Source organism: Manis pentadactyla, chromosome 2 (genome assembly GCF_030020395.1).
Source record: "Manis pentadactyla isolate mManPen7 chromosome 2, mManPen7.hap1, whole genome shotgun sequence".
NCBI lineage: Eukaryota > Metazoa > Chordata > Mammalia > Pholidota > Manidae > Manis > Manis pentadactyla.
The window spans coordinates 221,103,765-221,127,131 of NC_080020.1; the positions used below are offsets into that span (position 1 = coordinate 221,103,765).

Below are 23,367 nucleotides of genomic sequence, written 5' to 3' on the forward strand. Positions count from 1 at the left end.
ATTCTGGTGGTGGCACGGATGTCCAATCCCGCGGAACCTCGAGTGGCTCTCCTTGGGGGGCTTTGTCGCTCCCGAATGACACTTGTGTGCTGGTTGCCCCATATATTTGCGGGCCCTGACGGCGGGGGCCCCTCTGGGCGTTTTTTGGCAGCTCTAAGGGTTTCCCTTCTATGTCTTTAACAGATCGGCATTCATTGGCCCAATGTCTGCCTTTTTTGCACTTAGGGCATAATCCAGGGGTCTTTTGGGTTGTGTGCTCTAAAGTTGGGCTTCTACATTCTCTCTTTATATGTCCTAATTTCCCACATTGAAAACATTTAATATTTTTATTGGTAATTCTGGCTTGTTTGTGGCTTTGTAATATAGCCGCGGCTAGGCCCGCATTGGTGAGTGGTCCCCCTATTTCTCTGCAGGCTTTTAGCTAAGCATGCATCCCCTTCTGTTTCCAGGGTGTTATCGCTTGCCTGCATTCTTTGGTACACTGCTCGAATACTAATTGCTCCACCAGGGGCATAGCTTGCTCTTGATCCCCAAATACTCTACCCGCGGCCTCCATCATGCGAGCGACGAAATCTGAAAATGGCTCGCTCGGCCCTTGGATAATCTTTGTCAAATTGCCTGACACTTCCCCTTTGTTAGTGAGGGCTTTCCATGCCTTAGCAGCGCACGCGTTTATTTGTGCGTACACCTGTGCGGGGAAGGCGGTCTGGTTGGCCACCCACTGTCCCTGGCCTGTCAACATATCATACGACCACGCGGGTTGCCCTTCGGCAGCGTTTGCACGTGCCTGGGTCATGCTGATATCATGCCACAACGCTTTCCACTCTATATATTGTCCCATGCTAGTAAGGCATGCTTTAGTCACATACTGCCAATCTGTAGGTGTCATAGCTGTCTCTGTCAACCTTTCAATCTGTGCTAAGGTGTAGTTAGCACTGACTCCATAAGCCTGAACGGATTCTGCTAAATCTTTAACTTGTTTATGGCTCAGGGGCTGGTGGGAGCGTACCCCGTTGTCCTCAAACAGGGAACATTTGCTTAATTGCTTGTATGGTATCTGGGTGACAGAAAGTATGTGTACCATTCACATAAGGTGGCGGAGCAGTGGGCGACGGAGAGCACCCTGCTTTCATTTTCTCTTTGGTCTGCCTTTCAGCCTTGCTAGTTCCCTTACTTCCGCATTTCGCGGTCCTAGTCTCCTCCTCCTCTTCCGAGGACATTAGTTCATCTTCTGATTCCCTATTGGAAAGTTGGAGTTCCCTCAACTCTTTCCAGGGGTATTTGCTATTTTCTCCGAGGCGGTCGTCACCTGCTTCTCGGGGCTCTTTCGCTTTTGCCCTGGACGGGCTCTCTCCCTCACTCTGGGGCTTTTTAACTTTCGTTCTAGCGGCCCTTTTTCGGCCGCGAGCTAGCTCTGTCTCCCGTTCCGTTTCTGACATGCTTTCTTGGATCTCTGTCAAAGCTCTCTGTCCTGCCTTTATCACCTTTTCACATTTTTCATCTTGTAGGCAAGCTCTAATCAGTTTCCATAGTGGTCTAGTGCCTCCTCTCAAGTGTCCCTCTTCTTCTTCTCTATCAAGATCTTTCCCTAACTTGTCCCAACTCGGGATGGAGAGGGACCCTGAGCAGATAAACCAGGGGGCAACACGGTCTACTTCTTTTACAAATGATCCTAAAACTTTGGCGGAGACCTTCAAATTTCACTCTTTGAGAACTGCCTGTAATGCTGAGACTAACGATGGTGCGTTTCCCATGGTGCCTCTTTATTTACAGAGAACCATCAGCCACCACCCTTAAAAGCGCGTCTCTCGGAACTTACCTCTCCGGGCTTTCTTCTGTCCTGCAGTTCTGAATCCTCTCCAGATGTCTGAAGGGTCCTCCCTGTGCCGGTGATGTTCTGGTTCCCGGGTTTCGGCACCACTTGTCGCACACCCCGTCCTCGCCGGCAAGAACAGCACGCAACAACAGCAGGATTCTTCTGCAGAAAGCTTTACTCTTCAGCTCTTTGTGAAACAAATGTGTCGGGCAGGACCCAGACTAAACGAAGGGGCCAGCTTATATAGCTCTCATGCTCTGTGCTGATTGGTGCTGCTATACGTGCTTCATTAGCATGGCAATTTTTAGTAGATCTGATTGGTTCTTATGCTAAGGAGTGATTAGCATGTGGTTTTGTGACGTAGGGTATTTTGCAACTGGGAAGTATGGGACTTTCAAGTTGCCCCACGTTGAGCGCCACCCTCTGGGTGCGGCTGCCAACAGGACAGCCCTTGTCCAGCGGGGAAGGCCAGGTGGGCTGCAGGTGCTGTTTCTGGAGCCCCCTCTCTGTGCTCTCACTCCCCTCTGGCTCCTTGTCACGTGCTCCCCCCCAGGGACAGTCCTGTATCTCCCCTGCCCCAGTCTGCCATCCATGAGGCTTCAACTTGAACGCAACTTACCCAGGAAGCCTGCGCTGCGCGTGGTCACACATCCTGGGTGGGCGTCCCTTCAGGGGGCTCCCAGCACTCTTCGGGCATTTATGGAAGTGTCATCAAGTTGCATTATAAGTGCCAATTTGTCTCCATCATGCCTCCATGTTTGAGTCCCCAGGGGCTCAGATCATGTTAGATTCTGCTTTGGTTTTATCCCCTCTTCTCCAGTTGTTTATCTATTTAACAAGTATTTATTGAACACCCACTAGTGTGCCAGGCACTGTTCTAGACGCAGAGGTGTGGCAGTGAACGTGATAGGGAAGTCCTCTGCTGCCATGGGGCCTCCACCTTAGTAGGGGGAGAGGGAACCACCAAGCAAGTAAACAAATACTCAGAACAGATCAGCGCAGTGATGGTTAAGTGCCATCAAGAAAACAAGCCAAGGTGATGCAGATGGGGGAGCCTTTCCAAGGAGATGGTGTCTGGCTGACATGAAGGTCTGCAGGAGGATACTCCAAGCAGAGGGAAGAGCTGCAGCACTGTGCTCCGCTCCCCAAGTCTGAACAACAGGACAGGCTGACACAGAGGAGGAGTGGGGAGCGTTGAGGTCAGAGAGGCAGGTGGGGGCCCTGATTTGTAAAGAATCAAAGGCCGTGGCTAGGAGTCTAGGTTTTGTTCAAATAACATAGACTGTTGGCTTTCGATAGGGATTGGGATGGTGGACAGGTAACTGGCTACATGATCTCATTTCACATCTTAACAGGTCCCTCTGGCTGTGGTGGTAGAATGGACTGCAGGGATCAGAGGAGGGTTGGGAGGCCCTCAAGAGCATGTGGGCGAGCCTGTGGCCAGAGTGGGGATGGAGAGGAAAGGAGGACGGAGTTTACTGAGTTGAGTTTATAGGACTAGGTGATGAATGTCACATGGCGAGGAAAAGAAGGGCAAGACTCTGGGCTGCCTTCTAGTCTTGAGAGACTGAGTGCGCGTGCTGGTGCCAGGTGTAAAGATGGGAAAGACCAGATTGGGTGGGGACAGAAGTCAAACGTTTGGTTTTGCCTGTGTTAATTTTGAAATGCTTGGTAGATAAACAAACAGAGGTGACAAGTAGTATGAGCCTTTAGCTCAGTGGAGAGGTCAAAGTTGAAGATGGAGGAATAGAAGGCATCAACACAGCTCAATGAGGTCATGGAGGTAGAGTGTCTGAGGATAGCAGACAGTCTACCACCAGGTCCTGACACATGACAACATCTAGAGGTGAGCTGAAACCAGCAGAGGAGCCTGAGACAGGCAGAGAGAGAGAGAAGAAAAGTAGGGAGGTGGTTTTTGCTGAAGCTAAGAACAGAGCAAATCACCAGGAAGAGCCACAGCCAACGATCCCAGTTCTGCCCATAGACCCAGCAAGCTGGCAGAGAAGGAACCACCGGCTTCAACAGTATGAAGGTCACTGGGGACCCTGACAAGTGCAGCGTTAGTGGGGCCTGGGTGACGGAAGCCCAGCGGGTGGGTGTGGAGAGAGTGGGAGTGGCAAGAGAGAGCAGCGCGTAGGAAGGGGGTCCTAGAGAACCCTCACGGCGCCGGGGAGCAAGCTGTTGGAGCTGCTAGAGGGGGAAGAGAGGTTTGGGTTTGATTCTTTTTTTTATTTTAAGAGATGGGAGCTCTTAGAGCATTTATGTACACTGATGGGAAAGATTCTGTAGAGAGGGGGGAATTATGATAGAGCAGGTAATAAGATAACTTCAGGAGCAAGATCTTGAGATGGCAAGAGGGGTGGGGTGAAGAACTCAGGACAGCTGACTTTCGATAGGACCTGGGATGGTGGGCAGGCGGATGGCTACAGATGCAGCGGGCCTACAGTCTGGGTGGTAGGAGAATGAAGGGATTCCTTCCAGTATTTCTGTTTGCCCAGTGTAACATGAGGCAAAATGATCAGCTGAAGAGGAGGTGGCAGGAGAAGACAAAGAAGAAGGTAGAGTGAAAACACCAGGGATGCAGAGGGAGAAGGCCGCGCCGGGTGCCCCTTCACAGGTCTGGCTAGATGAGCGAGGTCAGCCACCACTGGGAGTTGCTCTCCAGCCAGATACAGGCCCAGAGGAGGCAGAGGGCAGGGCCGTGCCTCTGAGCACCCTAGAGTCAGGCCTGACGGAGAGGATGAAATGCCTCCAATGTCGCTGCCAGTCCTGGCCTTCCAACAGAGATCCGTCCCACCACTGCCAGCCCCAAGCATGTTCAAGAAACGTCTGTCCTTTCGATGGCTGGGGGAACTCCCTGGGAGTTGATGGAGGGGTGAGATCATTGTAGGGAATGCTCATTCCTGCCCACCCAGCCCTTCCCATATCCCATATTCCCCTCCAGCATGACACAGAGCAACCTCTTCTGTATGGTGTACCCAGGAGCACAAGGATAACAGTGTGGGGCAGGGTCCTGGCCCTGACAGCCACAGCCTGCCCTGCACCCAGCCCAGCTGCAAAGGGCTTCTCAGAGGAGTTTTATTGGGGTGCGTGTGTGTGTGTCTCTCCTTTGTTGTCAGGCACCCACTTGCCTCCAGAGAAAGGGCCCCTTCATCCCTCAGGTTAGTCATCCCTCCCTACACAATCAACAGGTCCTCTCCACAGCTTTCTCACCCACGCTGGGCCCAGGCTGAGCACAGCAGAGGGCACAGAAAGACGCTTCGTAAATTCTTACTGAACAGATGAATGCGTGGACACATCAAAGCAATCCTCTGTCCAATGGAAGAAAACCCTTGCCTTTGACCTGGCCAGGCTGAGCGGCCCCTCGCTCATCTCTTCCTGCGGTCAGCGAGGGTGGTCAGGACCAGCTTGGGCAGAGCCCAAGGTCTCCAGTTCCAAGGGAAGTTCCTCCTAGGACAGGAAGCAGAGAGCACATCCTGGAGGCTGAGGAAAGAGAGCAGGCCTCTCCCCTCCTGGAGTCTAGACCAAAGGGCCTAGAGTCAGTCTAGTTCTGGGCATGGCGGTGGGCACCAGCCTGCCTGCCTTCTCTGGGGCCTTCCCGGTCATGACCCTCGGTGGTCAGACGAGACCCTGGCACACAGGCTTTGGCCTCTTGCCAGCAGTAGTGAGGCTCCTGAATGGCCACCCCGGTGACTGCAGGGCAGGAGGTCAGTCGGTCGAGGGTCATGCTCAGGAGGCCCTGCGTTTGTGGCAGGGGCCGTGGAAGGCCTGTCCCTGGGTCCAGGCCTGAGGGGAGACGGGCCTCATGCCCACCCTCCTGCTCTTCCATCTGTTCCCGCCTCTCCTTTGTCTCCAGGATTCTCCTGAATGCCCTGGTCAGCTAGGCGAGGAACGGAGACCTCAGGTGGATTTCTGGAAGGAGTCTGAGAGGCTAACCTCAGGGGCACTTGCTGAGCCCTCCTGAAGGGGTGCTCAGTCTGACCGGAGCTGTGAGGAACAGTAAGACCCAGTGGCCTGAGGCCCAGAAGTGGTGCAGGTGAGGGGTGCCCGGCCCCAGGCTCCTGTGGGGGGGCTAACAAAGCGCAGCTGGGCAGGGGGGCAGGCCTCAGCTGCCAGGCTGCTAACCAGAGTGAGGCCCTGAGGGCCAGGGATACTTGGGAGGGCACATGGCCCAGCTGGGGCTGGCAAGGAGGGAGCTACCCTCTAGGAGATGGCGTGGGGGACCCCAACCCAAACAGGAAGGCAGGGGGAGGAGCACACTCCTGCCCAGCGGTGCCCAGGTCCAAGGAAATACTGCCTGTGAGGAAGCCTTAGAGGGGCCTCCAAGACAAGCGAGGGGGCCTCAGGGGTGAGCCTGGTGATGCCCTCAAAAACTGGGTTAGTGTCCTGAGGCCACCAAAACAGAGCACCACAGACTGGGGGCCTGAACAGCAAAAACGTATTTTCTCACAGTTCTGGAGGCTGAAAGTTCAAGTGTCAGGTGTCAGCAGGGTTGGTGTCTCCTGAGGCCTCGCACCTTCTCACTGCATCATAACATGATCTTTCCTAGTGTCCCCCATCTTCTTGTAAGGACACCGGTCAGACTGGGTTAGGGCCCACCCACATGAACTCATTCAACCTTAATTACCTCCTTAAAGACCTTCTATCCAAATATAGTCATATTCGGAGGTACTGGAGTTAGGGCTTCAGCATATGAATTTTGGGAGACACAGTTCAGTCCCTAACAGTGACCATGGGAACTTTATCCTGACTGTGAATGTGCATGTAGTCGAACAACTGACTGCTGGGACCAAATAATAATACCAACAGTAGGAGAGACAGTTCCTCCTGTGTGTGTGTGTGTGTGCGCGCGCGCACGTGCACACACACACCTGTGCACAGCAGCTTGCGTTCACCCAACAGGTCTACTTCCTTTGGCTCACCTGATTTCTCCCAGAGCCTTGGAGAAGGACAGGCACTACTGGCCCATTTTATGGATGAGCTAGAAGTTGCCGAGGTCACACGGCTGCCTCGGTATCCTGGGTGCTCCCTGCCCACTGTCCCATGCTTTCCAGCAAGGTCTTGTCCAAGGATCTCACGCTGCCCAGCTGGAAGAGCCCCCAGCAGTCACTTGCGTGTTCTCCACGGTGTGATGCAGTGGGAACCGGAGGTGGCAGCCTGCGAGCCGGAGGTGAGGTGACTCATGAGGCCTGAGTGATTACTGACTGATGCGGCGTCTTATCTCATTGGCTTACCTGCTTCTCAGGCTCTGACAAGCTTGGTGATTTGCTCAGGGTCTGAGAGGTCCCGGCACCCCGAGGGCAGGGCTCGCCCCCACCCCGTGGAGGCCCTGTGCAGGCTTCTGGGCACCTCCCCTGAGCTGGCCACGGCAGGTCCCTCTGGGCGGGTCATTCCACCTTGCTCCACCCTGACAGCCCCCAGTCCTGCTCTCTGGGGACCCTGCCCCTCCCATGCCCGAGAACCCTGTGCCTTCTGGGCCTCACCCCGGCACCTTCACACGCGTGTGGAGGGGCTTGGCTCACCAGTGGCCTCCTGTGGAAGGGTGAGGGCTGTGGCAGGCAAGGCGGGGGTGTGGAGGGCAGGGAGGAGGCTGGGGCAACAGCCAGTTTCTCATGGAGGCCATAGCTGCACTTCTTTGAGTTGGCCTGTCTGCTCCACCTTGTCGGGAGGCCTGGATCAGCTGCCTTCGCCTGCTGGCTGAGCCCTTGCATGGCTTCCCATTGGAAAGCTTCATCTGGACACTTCCAAGGAGCTCAGACTCTTCAGGGCCTGCCTCCATGGCCCTGGTGGATGGGAGGCCAGGGAGCCCGGCCTTATTTAACCTGGCTGTGGCGAGGCAAGAGCCCCTTGGGGGAGGCCCATGAGAGTTCTGCTCGTCTTTGACCGTCAGCTTTGTCCAGCCAAGCAACTGCTTAGAGGCCCTAGAGTGTCCTCATCTGCAACTCTGGGTCTAACCGTGGATGTAGTGAACTTCTGACCGGCTGTGGGTGGGTCAAAGATAGACAGCCCCAGGGGCTTGGGCTCCTTGGGATCTCTCCTCCTGGTCAGCCCCGGGGTGAAGGCCCACCCCAGCTGACGTCAGGACACAGTGACCAAGGACTTCACACCAGCTGGATGGTGCCTGCAGGACTTCGTCCAGTCTTCTCACTGACAGTGTGGAAAGTGGGGCCAGACAACTCACTCGCTCATGTCACATCCCCAGGGCCTGCGGGGTCTACCTTGATTGCCTTCATACCCTAAGCCAGCCACAGCACTGGCAGGCAGTAGAGGGTCAAGCACACTTGCATCTATTGAATGAGGAAGCATAGTTAGGTCCCCAGGTAGTTCAAGTCCCCCTCTCCACCACCCACCCCACCCGGGGTCACAGTCAAGGACTTGAGACCTCGTTCATCGGTGTGGGTGGGTAGGAGACACCTCTCCATTTTCACCAGGAGCCCCCACGGGGTTGCCTGGATGGGAGGAGACTGCAGGTCTGACCAGGGCCCGTGCTGTGAGTGTGGGGCTTTTTGGGAAATAGAGGCCTTGATTGTGTGAGTCCTCTTGGCTGGTAACTGAAACGGATTCCCCTCAGACCAAACCCTAAGGTGCACCAGGCTCAGGGCTGGTTCGGCCGTGAGAGGGGCTGACTGGGGCCTGGCTGGATGCCAGCCCGAGTAGTGCGGGAACATGGCCTTTATGCCCTGCTGGGCCCTGCTGGGGCAAGTGGCCGTGGAGGGGAGCTATCCAGAGGCAAACACCAGGCGGCCTTGGATGGACACTGCCAGGCAAACCAGACCTCAGGTGACCCTCTGCAGCCCCTTCTAGGTCACTCATTCCTCTATGTGGCTGCCAAGGCTGCCGTGCAGTGGCTGAGGGGATCCATGGGAGTTCCCTCATTCCCGTGAGCTGTGGCAGCAGGGCCCACATCCGGTGCCAACCCCACCTCTCACAGGGACAACACCAGCCCATCAGGAGAGAGGGTGATGGCCAGGGTGACCCATCAGTGACTTGAATGTGGGGACAGGAGTCAGGGTTGGCGAGCTTATCTGAGGGCAAGACTGCAGTCCTGGCAGGCAGAGGGCAGCAAGTGGGCCTGTTCTGCCAGAAATTCTCGGTGTGGCCTGGCTGCTCCAGTGCCCGAGGCCAAGGCTGCAGGGAACCCAGAGCTCCCAGCCCGCTGGGCACCCAGGTGAGGGCAGGGCACTCTTGCCAGCTCACACACACAGATCCCTTGGGCTGGGTTCTTCACAAACAAGGTCTTGCCCTACTGGGCCCACTCACTTTCTCTCTCTCTGCCTGTTTCGGTGGAAAGTGGTGGACACACCTGGGTTCAAATCCTGGCTAACTGAGGCCTGGGGCCAAGCCGCTTACTATCTCTGAGCCTGAGGGTCTCCTCTGTAAAAGTGGGATGTGGTTGTGAGAATTACCTGAGAAGACGTAGGCAATGACACCTACCACCCCCAGGAGCCAGCCTTGGCTGGTGGCTCCCCCCACCTGCCCCTTGTCCCCAGAGCACGGAGCCCTTGCCTGGAGTTGGACCTGGGCTTCCAAAGCCATTCTCTTGTCCATTGCTGCCCCAGCCAGCTGCTCCTGCTGGGCCAAGTCCACCTCCCAGCCTCTGCTTCCATCGGGGCCTGCTGACTGGGGCGGCCCTGCTTCCTTGCCTTCCCTGGACCCATCCTTCCTGCTCCCGCAGCACCCTCTCCTCCCCTCTGATCCAAACCTCCTCAGGGCACCCCAAGGCAGTGGCTGCTCTTTGCAGGCTGAGGGGTGTCTCTCCTGAGCACCAGCCAGTCTGGGAGTCCCTGTCGGGACCCCAACCATGTTTGCACCAGAAGTCCTGATAACTGAGCTGGGCTCTCGTGGGGCAGCATTTCCATACTCTGACCTGGGCTTAGTCAATCTGACCGCGGTGTCCTGCCCTCCAAGGGGCCAGGACAGTAACACCAGCCTCACTGGGTCTCCCAAGGGCTGGGCGCTGAGAGGTTTGTGTCCAACATCTCAAAGCAGTCAGATGGGTATCATTATCCCCACTCACAAGGAGGAAATGGGCCCAGAGAGGTTAAGTGACTTTCCTGAGGTCACATGGCTAGGAAGTGGCTGACCAGGGACTTGACCCTAAAGTCCATGCCCTTCCCGTGCAGAGAGGTCCTTCCTGCGGGGAAGGAGAAGGTGAGGCCCTATCTCAGGGGCAGTCTCAGGGAGCGGCCCTTCCCCCAGGGGCTGGCTAAGCTGTCAAAACAGACAGCAGCGCCTCTGCTAGCCTGTGGAGTCCTCTCCCTTTTGGACCTTGGGTGTCTGAGGCTGCGCTCCCCTCCACGGCAGGCCCAGCGGGGCCCATGGTGGACGGCCCTCCTCTCACCAGCCTGCTGCCCACTCTCCCTGTCCTCTCCCTGTCCCCCTTGCCCCCAGCTCTGGTTCTGTTCCATACAAAGGGAATTGGGGATGGAATGGCAGGCTCCCAGGGTAGGTTATTTTATGGATTCAGGGGCTGCCTGATGAGGCCCAGGATGTGTTAGAAATACATGGCTTCCACTGAGGAGTTTGCAAACAGACAGATCTGGATTCATATAGTGGCTCCAACATTTGCTGCTATAACACAAATTGATTTAACTTCTCCTAGCCTGTTTTCTCATCTGTAAAATGGGTCATCGTGAAGGTTAAATACTGAGATGAGGCACCTGGTGTTGGACTTGGCGTGCAGTAAATGCTCAGTAAATGGTGGCGGTCGTTAGTAATCTTTCTCTAAATCTGGATGTTCTGGCTGTAGTCACCCAGGACTTTCAGAAACTTCTGATTTCATTGCTGCTCTGAACTGAGATTCACAGGTGGGGAGCTGCACTCAGGGACCATTCACTAGATAGGGAACAGCCTATTGAATCAGGAAGGTCACAGGGGATGAGCTTCTGCAGGAGGAAAAGAGGCAGCCTTGAGCACTGACATCACATCTAGCTGCTGCAGCCACTGCCCCCAGGGGCCTGACCCCTGCCCCAGCTCGGACCGTCTGTTCCCTTGAAGCCTCACCCCATGGCCCCAGCGACAGGAAGGTCTCATAACACGAGCCCTGGTGGGAGGCCAGCCCCACCTCTCACTGCTCAGGCCAGAAAGGGAAGGGCCCAGAGCAACCCCAGGTGGGAGGGAGGGTCTGCACAGGAGCACCATGGCCGCCTGGGTTAGGACAAGGCTGTGCTTCTGCCTTCTTGCGGCAGGGCCCGGAGCTGGAGGTGCGAGACCAGAGGATGCCAGCAGCTGGCTGGTGAGGGAGCCTTGGAGAAATGGACGGGCCAGCTGGGGTGGGAGGTCTCTGCACCATCCTGCAGCTCGTGCTCCACATCTTAGTAGCCATCCCTTTATGGGGCCCGTCAGACTGGACTGTGCATGGGCATCGAGCTGGCCTGGAGATTGGGCATAGGTCGCCTGGGAGCCGGGCCCTACTCTCCGGCAGGGGAGCCCTCAACTGGTTTGCCTGGATTTCCAGAGCTCCCTGGCTGGGGACTTAATCCTTGGGAAGGATAAAGAACCATCTGCTGGTGGACAAGGGCAGGGGTCTGCAAGATTTCCAGCAAATGGACTTGTCCCGGAGGTGGCCAGGCAATTCTACTCACATGCCCTAGCGGCTTTGCTGGTCACAGCATGGCTGCAAATTACATGTTATTAGGACAGTCCGGATGATGAAGTCACTGCAGCCCTAATCCTATTTCAATGACAGCTTTGGCCGAACAGTAAATCCTGTTGCCTCTTGTCGCCCATTCCCTGAAGGAGCTGACGTCAGACATGACTACAGGGAGGGGTCCTTGTCAGAGCCTCCATTGGCCACTTGTTAACTTTCCCTTCAAATGGAAAGTTCTTCCAGGAAAGCATGCCATGCATCAAATTGTATTTTTCAAAGATGGCTCCCATGGTATATTCCAACTTATGTGCTTTTCTTAACACTCCTCCCATTGAGTAGTGGTCTAGGTCCCCTTTCCTTGAACTTGAGTAGGTCTTTGTCACTTTGATGAGCACATATCGCTGCAGAAGTGATACTATGTGACTTTCAAAGCTAGGTCAGAAAAATGCCACACACTCCCACCTTTTTCTCCTGGGACTCTTGCTCTTGGAATCCAGCCGCCATGCTGTGAGGAAGCCTAGGCTGCCGAGGAGGCCCCATGCAGTGCTCTGGCAGACGGCTCCCATTAGGTCCCAGCCGACCACTAGCATTAGCCTCCAGCCATGTGAGGGAGGAGGCTTTCTAGAAGACCCTGGCCTCAGCCATTCTCTGACTTAGCTGCATGAAGGACGCTGCGTGAGGTCCACCTGGCTGAGCCCAGCCAACTGTGAGAGATAATAAAATGATTATAGTTGTGTTTTAAGCCACTATGATTTGAAGTGACTGGGTTCATAGCAATAGATCGCCAGAACCCTCATGGACAGTGGAAATGGACTGTCTTTCAATCTCAAGCTTCTCTGCTATTGAAAACTGGAAGTATACTCCAGCCTCCCAAACTTTCCTTCTTAGGTGCTGAGATTTTGTAATATCTGGGTGATTCAGCCTCTCCAGGCAGGATCTGAAAGCAGGCATTCCAGTTTTCAGAAGCAGTAAGACGACTCTTACTCGCTTTCTCAAGGAAGTGATTGTCTTGACCATCCCTACTGAGAGGCAGTCATGGTGTCCTGGAGAGGTCATGACTCAGATGTCAGGTAGGCTCAAGGTCTCAGTCTGTTCAAGACGATACAACAAAACACCAGAGACTGGGTGGCTTATACACAACAAACACTTATTTCTCACCATTCTGGAGGCTGTGAAGTCCAAGATCATGGTGCCAGTAGATTCGGTGTCTGCCAGGGGCCTGTCTTATGGGGCACCGCTGGTGCCTTCCAGCTGTAACCTAACATGGTGGAAGGGACCAGTTAGCTCTCTGGGTTCACTTTCATAGGGGCACTAATCCCAGTCATGTGGGCAGAGTCCTCATGACCTAATCATTTCCGGAAGCCCCCACCTCCTGATAGGCTAGGGAGACACAAACATTCAGACCACAGCACCTAGGTGCGAATGCCAATTCTGCCACCTCCTGGCACTCTGTCCTCAAGTCAGTCACTTTCCTTTTCTGTGCTTCCAGAGCCTCAGCTACAAAAAGGAAGAGCTCATACCCACCTTTCAGGATTGCTGTGACAATCTGAGATTCTTTCTAGCCAGTCTTACTCTAAAAAAAATATTTGAGACAGGTTATGGAGATGACATATGCAAATCGCCTTGCATTACAATAACAATTGATATTTGACAAATGCTTACTAAGTGCCAGGCACAGTTTTAAGCTATTTGCACAAGTTAACTTGTTTGATAGCCTGAACGATGCTGTGAGCTAAGTATTATTATTATCTGCATTTTACAGATGAGGAAACCACGACACAGAGAGATTAAGTAACTATCCCAAGATTACACAGCAAGTATCAGAGCTGGAATCTGAACCCAGGAAGTTTGGCCCTAGAGCCTGCTCTGTCATCCTGTCCCCTGGTAAGTGGCTGACTCTGGGTTAGAGGTGCTGGTGGCATGAGGGTCCAGCCTGTCCTCTTCCTGAAGAACCAGTCTGGAGAGATAACAGGGATTGAGCGAAATTGATATCAGTGGTGGGATGCCTAGTGCTGAGGCGTGCTGATGGGGGAGACACAGGAAGGTGGAAAGCCCTGGGCTGCTGCAGGAGTGACAGACCAGGAGGGAGGGAAACAGCTGAGGAGGAGGACATTTTGCAACATCAGGATAGTAACACCCATCTGGAGCCCTCCGGGGGCTGAGTCATCCTGGAGAGAGGGGTAGCCGTGGGGAAGTGGAGCTGATGGAAGTGTCAAGGACTCTTGGCATTGAGACTTGCCCTTTTATTTAGGCCATGGGACCCTCAGTGAGTCATCAGCCCTCATCCCTAAAGTGGTGAGAAATTGTGGAGCCTCCTGAATAAGAGTATGCTCACAGAGCACTCAGGAAACCCCAAATGGAAGCTCCACTCAGTTTTCTAGCTAGCAAAGGAGGTATTCTTTGAAGCTTCCTGAAATACATTTTCACTGTTTCAGAGGGAAACTAACTTAAAATGAGTAAGGTGCTTCCTTACCTTCTTAAAGTCATCTGAACATCATTTACTTTTCTTCGTGACTCAGGGTTAATCACTATGAACAGCATTGCCATACTGAGCCGCAGGGCGCTGCCTTGTGTCAGTGTGACTCTGTGTGGCCCGGGCTGCGGGCTTCGTGAATCCTTACGATAGCCCTTTATAGATCATCAGTCCCATCCCGCACTAAAGCTGTCAGCTGCCACCTCTCGGTACTGTCAGAATGTCAGCCCAAAGCAGTTCAATGACACTTTGATTTGTTGCTCCTAATCTGTTGTGGATTTGCAAACCAGATGCCTGCATTTGTTGGACATGTTCGCTGAAGCAGGGCTTCCTGCTTATGTAGAACTAAGGGGTTCAACTCTGGGTGAAGTGCATGAGCTTTTTAAAGTGCATGGAGCTTGTGATGTCAATTTTGGTTACTCAGAGACCCCCTTGTGCTCCCTTCGTGGATTTCAACAGCTCCCAGTGGGGGAGGTGTTACTGTAGCTGGCGACCTATCAGTGACCTTCTTATTTAATTATTTAAAAAAGAATTTTTTTTTATACAGGACTGTTTCTCTTCCTGCCTGCAATTAGTGTTTATTTTCACTTATGTAACTTTGAGGCCACTGCTCCTTCAGTCACAGGCCTCAGTCCACGCCTTGCGCCCATCTAACCATATCCAGCCTCCTTAGGTCCACCTGGCAAGCACTTTCTAAGTGGCCCATGTTATGTGCTCGGGCCCCAGGCAGTGCAGCAGAGGGTCTGCTATGAAGGCCAAGCCTCCCCTGCCTTCGGAAGCTCACAGTCTGGCTGAGGAGTAAAGGTCGGTGCCCAGAAAGGTCAGGGAACACACGGCAAGGCTGGAGGTACAGGCGGGATGGCTGTGGCCCCACGTGGCCACTCTGTTAGGGCAAAGGGCAGGCAGGAGGGAAGGCTGCAGGGAGACCTGCACGGGCACATGCGGGAGGCACAGCTAACACGGGCAGGGCTCAGCTTCCAAAGAAATGGGGCAGGAGTGAGGTGTGGGCAAAGCCAGCCCAGGGCCATTTAGAGAAATGGGGAATGGGTAGGTAGGGACGTGCAGTGGGAGCCCCTGAGGACTGCTGGCCGATGAAGAGTGGGCCTTCCTCCAGGGGATCTGGAGTTGGGGCGGGGGTGGGAGAGCACTAGGAAGTGAGCAGGGGCGGTGGAGGAGGGCTTGGCAGGGCCAGAGACAGGAGGGCAGAGTCCGCGCTGGGCCTGGGCGAGCCCCAGTTGTGAAGGCCTTACCGGTGGAAAGGAGGAGGGGCTGAGAGGCCATCTGCCGAGCAGGGAGGGTGCCGGCTCCCCCAGCATCTGCCCAGGCTGAGCTCAGACAGAGCTAGTTTTGAGGGGAGGGAGCCTGCAGACACCCACGTTCTCCAGGGTTCTGGCTGGGGCTCCTGGTCACTCCAGCCTGTTGTAACAGGCAATTATCAAAGTGAAATGTAAACAGGAAGCCTCTCATTTGATAACCCTGAAGTTGGTTTCAAACGACAGTAACTGAGAATGCACTAACTCACACACCTCTTGCACACACAACAAAAGAGAAAGTTTTCTTTTCAAATTTATGACCAGTATGGAGCACCTTCGGACTTGCCCTCGGAGGCCTGGAGAAGTCATTCTCTCCCAAACCCCACCCTGTGCCCCTTCCCTGACAAAGCAATCTAGCTGGAGGACAAGCTAGAGATGTCCCCAGAAATGCGGTACTCCCAGTTCCCAAGGCAGGCCCTGGAAGGTCCTTTGGCATGCCCTGACATTGCTGGCACTCAGATAATCAGTGCATGATCTATGCTCCTTACCCCGGAATGCCTGGCTCCCTCCCACCCGGCCCCAGTGCTCTGATGGCCTACCAGGCAACTCACTACACTTGCACAGTTGTGGTCCTGCTAGGGATTCTGGTGAGGCAGGATCAGTGGGGGATTCCGGCCCTTGCTCCAGAGACCGCCACCCTCCAGGAGTAGAGCAGGGGAGACGGTGTGCCCACACTGCCTGCTGCACAGCCCTCACCTTCTATTGAATCCTCTCAGTAGATGGTTGCATCTCTGCTCAGTTGAGGCCATCCAGGCTTAGAATGGTGCAGTCACTCTTCTGGGGTCACACAGATGCTAAGTGGCAAAGCACAGGGCCAGGGTGGGGGTGAAGCAGAGCAGGGACATGGATCAAGCATCATGATTAATGTTTCCTGCCTATGATGAAAAAAACGCTGAGATGTAAATAGTATAGTAAGAACAGGAGGGACCCCATCTTAAGTCAAAGATTCCATTTTAAAAACCAGGGAGTTAGGAAGTAAGATTCCTAACACATTTTATGGTAATCAGTCAATAACCTATCCTATCTTAAAGCAGGACAAGCACTTCTAAATGGTATGTTTCCACTGTGTAAGGGTAACCACTACCTTGGAGAAGAAGAGGATCAAGAAATTCCTTGTGTTAAGTTTATCTTACGGAATATCTAGAGGGCTGATTATGAATAATGACATAATGTCTCTCGGAGAGAGACCTCATGAGATCTCATGCCAAGCCTATACTTACTCCCCTGCCTCCTGCCCTTACCCCATTCTTGAAATCCTCAAAAGACTCAGATTCTAAGTTTTAAGTGTGCTTCATCTCTGAGGTTGCCTGCATTCCTCTTTCTTTGAGCATGTACTTTGCCAATAAAGCCCTCTCACTGCTCAACGTCCTGCTTTTTGTCTCTGTGCTCTTCCAGTGGTAAGCATCTTTGTTACTTTGCCATTTCATTCAATTTTCTCGACTTAAGCACTAGCCTTCTTCTTTCTCTAATTTACTTCAGATAAGCAGGGAGGGGCAACTGAGGTGTCTCATATGGGCTTGCAAGTTCCTGTCGCCTGGGTGACTGGGACAGGTCTGCAGCTGTATGATCAGGCTCTTTAGCAGCCTGCCTGAAAACCTCCTTTCTTTGCCTCTGGGAAGTTCTCAGAATGTAATCTCACTCCACCCAGTGCTCTGTGGCTCCCCCAAATCCTGGGGTGGTAGGTATTTGGTTCCCACACCATGCAGATTCAAGCAGACCCTGGATGCCAGGTGACCCTGGCTTCAGGAGTTGGCAAGGGATCTGCCCCGTGCTGAGCAGGAGTTCAGTGAGCTTCCCTTTCCTCCCTCTGTTCTTCTTTGCTCTCTGCTGCCTGCATGGCTGCTGCCATTCACTGCCACTCTCACTTTAATGAATTCCTTCGTTACCTACACTCGTACACCAGAGTCAAGAAACTTACCCCTTCCAGGTTGAGGTTCACCTAGTTCACACGGAGAGACCTCCCCGGATGCAGCTGCCCCACAACAGAGGGACAGATTCTCACATTTTGGAAATGTACAGAGATGCCCATGTTCCAGAAGGCATGGACAAAATATAAGGGTCTCCAGGCATCACACAGGTCCCCAGCTGGGTCCCATCTAGGGAGGACCCTGCCCCAGGGGCTCTATCTCTTTGCAGTGTCGGGCCCACCCAGGGTAGCCCTTTCCCAGAGGGAGGAAGGTGTCCAGTGGCTGGGCAGACCACAGAGAGCATGAGGCCCGCAGGGCGTTCACAGCAGCGAAGGTTTTCTCCCAGCACGCCCTCATGTGGCTACAGCGGGAACTGCGCGTCCCTGGGGGCCCTCCTCGCTGCAGCACCCTGGTCGCAGGTCGCAGGTCGTGCAGACCTCTTTCGCACAGGCCTGAGCAATGCAGCTTCCTTCCGCGCTGCGCTCTGTCACCGGTGCAAACCTGGAGTCAAGTGACAGAATGGTAGCATAGTGACTGATGCCAAATATGGGCAGCGGCTGGAGAGGGGTGTTCTCCGGGGAATGTACCAGAGACCCAGGAGGTCCCATCCCTAGAGGACAGGAGCCCTCCAGAGGCCGAGAAGAGCAAGAATAGGTCTCAGGTGGAAGGGCTGAGGCCTTGGGTCCAGGGCAGGGCCACCTGCAGGGCCCCACCAAGAAGCTGGGACTTTTCCTGGGATTGTTGTTTCTCAAAGGAAAGGCCGGTGGCACCTCTGCTTCCAGAGGGAAATCCCAAAAGCCACAACAAGATAAACATTTTGTCTTTCCTGAGTTTGCTTTAGGTACATAATTAAATACATAAATTTGGATTTTTAAAAACGGGTATCTTCTGGAACCTGTAATGTAAAATCCCCATGCATTTAAACCTGAAACAGGAGGCTTCCGTTCCATTTGAACTGTAGTGGGTGGCTTCAGGATGTGTCCCCAGGTACAGGGACATCAATGTGTCCATCATGCCCTGAAAACAAATCTATGGAAATGCCAGCAAAGCCCTAGGGAGTCCTTGGAGGGGAAGGCTTTAGTGGGGAGCGAGAAGAGGCCCCAGGGCAGCGTATGAAGATCAGTCTGGCTGCTCCAATGGAGGAGAAGGCCAGCAGTCATGGAAAGGAGTCAGGGTCCGCCGCCAGGGCTAGGAGGAGGTGAGCCCCTCTGGTGCCTGTTTTAGCCCCTGGGCTTCCTGCAAAGCTCTTGGGCACTCCGTAGGGGCCCCAGACTACTTTGAGAACTGCTGAATTAAGAATAGGGTCACATGAGCCTGGGTACAGATCTAGCACCTACATTTTTTTTTGTAAAGGGCTGTCTCTTGAGGTTCAGGATCTGTTTTCTCTGCTCATCCAAAGAACCTGCAGCACACCAAGATGGCTAGGGTTCATGTGCCTGTGATGGACCATATGCTGCGTCAGGAGCCTGGAACAGGGCTCTCATTCATGGTATTAAATAATTCAGTAAATGGGGACAGAAAAACATTTACAGATACTATTTTGTTCTCATTTGCAGGTCATTTTCCAACACAGGAATGTAAGAAGAGTTATGGGACATTAGAACTCGTAGGACCCTGAGATTTCTAGTCCAACCCTCTCCTTTTAAAGATGAAGTTACAGCCCAGATAATCCCTTTCAATCCAATTCAGCAAATACTGAGCACCTACAATGTGGTGAGTAAACTCAGTCAGGGTAAGATGCCAGGGTCAGGTGACGGATGGGGTATCCAGGGAAAGTTCCGTTGAAAGGAGACTTTTGAGTAAAGGCCTGAAGAAAATAAGGAAATAAGTCATGGAATGACTGGAGGGAGAAGTTTCAGGCAAAGGGAGCAGTAAGCGCAAAGGTCTTGAGGTCAGAGGATGCCATGTTGAAGAAACAGGAGGAGACTAGTACAGTTGGGCCATGGGGTGCAAAGGGCTGTGGTGTGAGGTCAGAGAGGGGTTGGGGCAGATCCTGTACAGCCTAGAAGGCCACTGACAGACTTAAGTTCTGTTCTAGGTGAGACGGGAAGCCATTAGAGGGTGTTAAGCAGAGCCGTCACACAACTGACTTAGAAATTAGTTCCAGTCACTACCTGGGGAGAGTAGACCAGGGCTGAGGGCTGCAGAAAGAATGACCCAGGAGATTGAACCCAGCCCATTTTAGTGCAGCATATGCTCATTGGATAGCAAAGATAAGGGAAACTAGATGTCAGAGATAGCCATTAACACAAATGTTAGGCTTGAGATATGTACCCAGGCCTGAGGCTTATATTCTTAGTTCAGTGATTCTAAAAGTGGTGTGTGTCCCTTAGAAGTTCCCAAGATCTTTTCTGGGGTCCCCAGGTCAAATTTGTTTTCATAATAATATTAAGATATTATTTACACTTTTCACTCTCATTTTCTCATGCGAGCACAGTGGAGTTTTCCAGAAACCACATGACATGTGACATGGCAAGAGACTGAAAGCAGAAGTGGATATAAGAACCCAGCTCTCTTCTTCTAAGACAGGCAGTAAACAGATTTGCAAAACATGCTGCCCTTTAAAGTCATTTTTTTTGTTTGTTTTACAAGTTTCACTAAAACATTGTGTTAATATGGGTTTATTATTGCTGTTTTAAATGAATTAATAAATATTTTTTTAAATTTCAGTTTTAGTTTCTAATATTAGTATACATCAATAGTTATAATCCACATGGACATACTGGAATCCTCAATAACTTTTAAGAGGGTAAATGTGTGGAGTGTAAAGGGACAAAACGTTTGGTCTGGCCAGAGGAGCCCTCATGCTCAGAGACCTAGCTGCTTCTGTTCCAACTAGGAAGGGCCAACCAAAGAAGCCTGTGCTCCGCAGAGCCTACAAAGTGGGCTGACAGGCAAGCGTGAAGGAGACAAACGTAGGGACGCAGTGTGTAGGGAAGGCCAACACCAACTTGACATTACACCACAGCAACACAAGAGGGCGCCCTTACCAATCAGCAGATTTTTCTAGAGCTGGTTACCATGATTACCCATGTAAATACCAGTTTTATTCACCATATTAAAAAAAAATTTAGTGTCTTGTCCATAAGGATGCAATTTTTACCTCTCGTGTTTTCTCTGATTCAATGTGTGCTCCAATGGACTTGTGCTACCTGATGTTTATCAACTTCTCTCTGGCAAAGAGTCCTGCCTGGGGTCAGGCACCCCCAGATCACACTTGCTCTGGCTCCTCAGGAGGGGTCAGGAAGGCACATCATGCATCTGACACCTCCCGCGGAGTCGTGGTGAGGGTGGAAGGATGCTCTTACTACATGGAACCCCCATAGAAGCCAGTGTATGGTGGCCCCCCACCAGCCAGGACTGACAGCTGGCACTTTGCTTTGGGATGTCACAGGCTGTTTTCCTTGGGTTTGATCTGTCCCATCCTTGTGGTTACACATACCTGAGACTGTTTTATAACAGCTAATTAGACCTAGTCTTTGAAGGGGAGCATCACCAGAAAGAGGACTGGCTGGGTCAGGGATCTGACTTCCACCTATGCTTCCTGGAGTGCCCTGGTCAGTTGTGTGTCCCCTGGGCCACAGGTTCTCATCTTTCAGAGGGTACCTCCACCTGGTCAGAGGGCTGTTATGAGAATCAGATGGCACAGTGGTGCAATGGGCATCATCAGTCATAAGACACTAACATACGAAGTGTGGATATTTATGGAATTCTCTTATCTCTCCTACTCTGGAGGGCGGGCAGCGACAGGTTTTCAGTAGGAAGGGATAGTCTGTTTTCTGTGTGAGGTTTCTCTTGAAGCTGGTAAAGATCTTTTGGAGGACAACATGGTGGAAGACATGAGTTAGGAAGCAGTTATTGGAGGTCAGGCAAGAGGTGCTGAAAGCTATCCATAGGGATGGAGGGCAGGGGGCGAGGGTGGGGAGAAACCTCAGAAGCAGAATGCAGGAGGCCTGATAACTGACTAGATGGGAGTGGGAGGGGCTAAGATGGGAATAGCCTGGGCCAATTCCCAGTGGGTCTGAGGGGAAGGAGTAATACGACCTTGAAGGTGGCAGTCATTTTTCTCACCATCTCTGGCTTCTCTAGGTTGATCCATTCCTGGTGCAGGTTTTGTGACTGGCAGGCCCTCAGGGGTCTCAGGGGGGCCCTTAGTGCCTCCAGCTGATGGACACATGCTCCCATAAACATTATGCTAAATAATTTATTAACTATAGGCAGACAAATACATTTATATATTCTATTTTGTTCTTGTTTTACAAGTCATTCTCCCACACAGGCACATTAGCAGTTATGGGACATTAGAACTAGTAGGCCCCAAAGATTTCTAGTCCAAACCCTCATTTTAAAGATGTTGTAGCTCAAATAATCCAAGCCGACCCAATTCAACAAACATTCACTACCTACAATGTGGCAAGTAGAATGAAGCGGAGTAAAATGCCATGGGATGGGGGGTACTTTGGCCTCACTGTTTGTGTCCCCTCAGAATCATATGTTGAAATCTTAACCCCCAAAGGAGATGGAACCTTTGGGAAGACCTAAGTCATGAGGGGGTACTGCTCATGAATGGGATTAGTGTTCTTATAAAAGGGACCTCAGAGAGCTTTCTGGCCCCTTCCACCAGACGAGGACACAGCGAGAAGTCAGCAGCATGCAGCTGCAAGAGGGCCCCCACCAGAACCTGACTGACGTGCCGAGTGCTGGGATCGCGGACTTCCAGCCTTCAGAGGAGTGAGAAAACAAATGTTCGTTGTTTATAAGCCACCCCAGTTTTTGGTATTTTGGTATAGCAGCCTGAATGGACTGAGACAGGGTGATACCTTAGATGGGCCACTCAGGGAACGCTGCTCTGATAAGGTGGGACTTGCAGATGGGCTCCAGACACCCCGCTGACATGAAGCACCTCAGGAGCAGCTGAAGGCAGACCACAGATCTTCCTTTCCAAAGTAAGCTTATGCTTCGACTCCTATTTCAACAGAACTACCTGAATATCTTCACTCGCTTTTCTCCCAAATCTCACTTCACTGGTTACATTCTGGGACCACAAAATCTGGTTATGTTCTGGGAGAAATGGTACTTACATCTATACACGGATGGTAGGAAAAAATACTCACTGTCAGAGGAAATCATCGGTGAAATATTTCAAGACAGTTTCCCAGACCTGAGGAAAAAGTTTCCACATTGAAAGGGACCATTTCAGTACAGTGGATGAAAAGAGACCTAAGCAAGGCGAGTCAATGTGAAATTTCAGAACACTGGGGACGAAACAGAGAGGGGGAGAGGGGAAATCCTATCAAGTACAAAGGAAGCAGAAATCAGAACGGTGTCATACTTCTCAACTGCAAAGATAAGATAAAGACTTTACCAGATACTCAAATGTCAATAAATATACCTCTAATGTACTTTTTCTCAGAAGCTACGGTGGGGGGGGGGGGGGATGTGTTTCACCAAAATACGGGGGAAATGGGGAAGATAAGGGAGTGCTAAACTAGAGAAGGCGAAGGCAACCTGCCAGTGATGGCTGTGCACTGGCCTCCAGGGGAGTCTTCTGGGCAGGACAGGGCTTCCGGCTGTCGTCCCAGGAGGGCAAACTGGCGGGAGACCAGGGGCTTCTGAACATCTTGGGAGGAGGTTTAGATACCTGAGGTTGAATTACCCCAGAATTTATAAAACTGGGGTTTAATTTTATACTTAGGGGTTTCATTAATGATAAGTTATTAGAAACCTAAACAAAGGACAGTGGTTAATTTCACAAAAAATGGAAAAATACGAAAGAAAAACTTACCACAGTATACTATATAATTCAATTTCATTGATACAGTAATAATAATGTAAAGGCAAAATATTGATCTAACTAAAATTTTAACATGACTACTTCATAGGATAGGAAATATGTTTATGCATAATGGGAAGGAGTGGCACCCTCATCTTCTATAGTGGAAATTCAGTGAATGTTATTAAAAATTAGAAGATCACACAGTGTCAGTACAAATGTAATAGAGGCATGGCGGTAAATACTAAAAGAACCAGCTATAAGCCTGGGGAGAAGGTGAGAGCTGGGCCTGGGGACAAGGGCCTTTTAGGAGCATTATAACTGATAAAAATTCATGGGAAGTTAAATACACCCACCTCTGTCAGCCTTCAGTGTTCTTGGTGATTGGCCACAGGCTGTTTTTCAAAGCTTATTTTCCTCTACCCATCATCTCCCCACATACTTGTATGTTTCAGCCTCAATTATATCTCCCATCCAAGAAGCTGTCACCTCTGTC

The 23,367-nt window shown here is 52.1% G+C and overlaps 1 long non-coding RNA gene across 1 annotated transcript in view; it reads left to right on the forward strand.

The window, feature by feature from the left end:
• LOC118910561 (uncharacterized) overlaps nucleotides 1-19,746 on the forward strand; it is a 28,123-nt gene extending 8,377 nt beyond the window's left edge. Inside the window, exons 2-4 of the long non-coding RNA XR_005024033.2 lie at nucleotides 13,168-13,289; nucleotides 18,655-18,811; nucleotides 19,531-19,746. This is a non-coding gene — a long non-coding RNA (uncharacterized LOC118910561). The remainder of the gene's footprint in view (nucleotides 1-13,167; nucleotides 13,290-18,654; nucleotides 18,812-19,530) is intronic.
• The last annotated feature ends 3,621 nt before the right edge of the window (nucleotides 19,747-23,367 follow it).